General features: G+C 32.3%; 1 protein-coding gene across 1 annotated transcript in view; it reads right to left on the reverse strand.

The window, feature by feature from the left end:
• Nucleotides 1–2,167, reverse strand: part of IBTK (inhibitor of Bruton agammaglobulinemia tyrosine kinase) — an 88,582-nt gene that overhangs the window by 29,136 nt on the left and 57,279 nt on the right. The gene's annotated exons all lie outside the window — the stretch shown is intronic.

A 2,167-nucleotide genomic window follows, 5' to 3' on the forward strand; every position in this document is an offset into this window, starting at 1 on the left:
GGAATTGAGCAAGTAAATTTTATTTCTTTTTGTCACTAATTCAAATCACTTTAAATTTTTTGTGCTTGTTTCCTCAGGTTTAAAGGAACAAAAATTATTTCATTACTAATATCTCTTCCAGCTCTGAAATGTTAAGATTCTAACACATGTGCTAATAAAAACATTATTAGTATCTGCTAACATTATTAGTAACAATTACATTATTAATATCTGCATTTTCCATAAGTTGTTTAGGTGACTGTAAAATCATTAGTTTCATGACCATCCATTTATTCATTCTTCCATCAATCCACCCATGCCTCCTTCTAAGGACTGGAGGCAACTCATATAACACAGAAAACACAAAATTTGAAAAGGTCCTAAAATGTCTTTCCTATTTACTAGGTCTCCTGATTCCTATTTTCAGTGCTTCATAAATCAATTTTATATATAGTATCTACCCTTTTTATATATTTTGTGTTATCTAAAACACCTAATTCTTGACATTATTTATTCCTTTGAGCTTTAGTGAACATGTCAAGTACCTCATTTGTAGTATCTCATTAAATAATAACAAAATTCCTTCCTTGCCCTGTATAACAGCTATTTTTTTCAAAGGGACACAAAACAATGTACTCTTCTATTTTTCAAAGTTGCTTGTAGAGGGCTGACTATGAAAGCACTGTTTATAGAAATGGTACCAGGTTATGTCTTACTGCTACAGACAAGAAACACCTACCATTTCTGAAAGCCATACTGCAGTTTCATTATTTTATAGTCACACTTCATGTTTTATCTGAAGAAACTATTAAAAATTTATAGTTTAATCTAGATCAGACAAATATAGAATGTGAGATGGTCTATAGTACAACTGGCTTGAACTTTTGAAAAAAAATACAAAAATAAAAAGCTATGAGGGATACTATTCTAATTAAGAGACTAAAGAGATATTAATAAGCAAAGGCAATGAATGTCAATCTTGATAGAATACTAGATTTTTTTTTAAGGTTAAAGCAAAAAAGACTTCAAAAACATTTTCAAGCAATTAGGGAAATCAGGATATAGAATGTAATACTATATAACATTAATTAGTTAATGTCAACTGTCTTAGGTGTGATGATGGTATTATGGTTGTGAATATTCCTATTCTTAAGAAAATCATATTAAAGTATTTAGGGGAAAAGTTATCCCATCCACAACTTATTCCCAGTGGATCAGTAAACAAATAAAGTCTCTCTATATTAATATACATACACACATACATGTGTGTGTGTGTGTGTGTGTGTGTGTGCGCGCGTGTATGTGTGTGTAGAATGCTTGGAAAGTGAGGGGAGACAGCAAGGAACAGAGAGCCTGCAAGAAAAAGCAAATGTTGTAAGAGATTAATAATAAATCTGAATAAAGAGTATTTATAGGTGTTTGTGATATTTTTCTTTCATCTTTTTGGTAAGTTAAAGATTTTCAAAATAAAAAATTAGGAAGAAATTTTAGAAAAACTATATAACCTTTACTTTCAAACAGGCTCACGTAATGCCTTGTAAAATGTTTTATATTCTACTACTAGAATAAAACCTCCTTATACATATGAATGGCATCTTGCTTGGAGCACTGACACATTTGAACTGAACCAACAAAATAGTAGTATCTCTGTCATGTTTTACCAACCTCTAACCCTCTAAGCAATTGGACAGAGTGGTCTTTCTAAAAACATAAATCTTATCCAGTCCTATTTTAAAAGTTCCTCAACAGCAACCCATAACCTTTAGAATAATATATAAATTCCTTAGTTGGGCTTATAAGACACTTCAAAATCTGACCCTATTGAACCTATCTCCTACCTGCACACACCCTATGTAGCCAAGCTATAGCCATGCTGAACTACATGAACGAAAAATGTGCAATTCTTTCTATTGCCTCCAGGTTTGGGAAAACATTGCCCTCTTTGTTTAGTACAACTATCGACCTCCTTTTCTTGGCTAACTTTTCTTTATTCTTCACAATCCAGCTCAGCATTACTTTCCTCTAAAAGGTCTTCCCTGATCTTCTCAAACTAGTTGGGAGTGCCTCTTTTGTACTCCCAGAGGATACTTCAAGTAGAGTACTTATCATAATACACTATCATTTTCTGTAGCCTACGTAAGGACTATTTTCTATTTTGGTAGCCCCAGCAGATGGCATATGATAGTAT

The sequence above is a fragment of the Propithecus coquereli genome, unplaced genomic scaffold (assembly GCF_000956105.1).
Source record: "Propithecus coquereli isolate 6110/MARCELLA unplaced genomic scaffold, Pcoq_1.0 Scaffold127, whole genome shotgun sequence".
NCBI classification, from domain to species: Eukaryota; Metazoa; Chordata; class Mammalia; order Primates; family Indriidae; genus Propithecus; species Propithecus coquereli.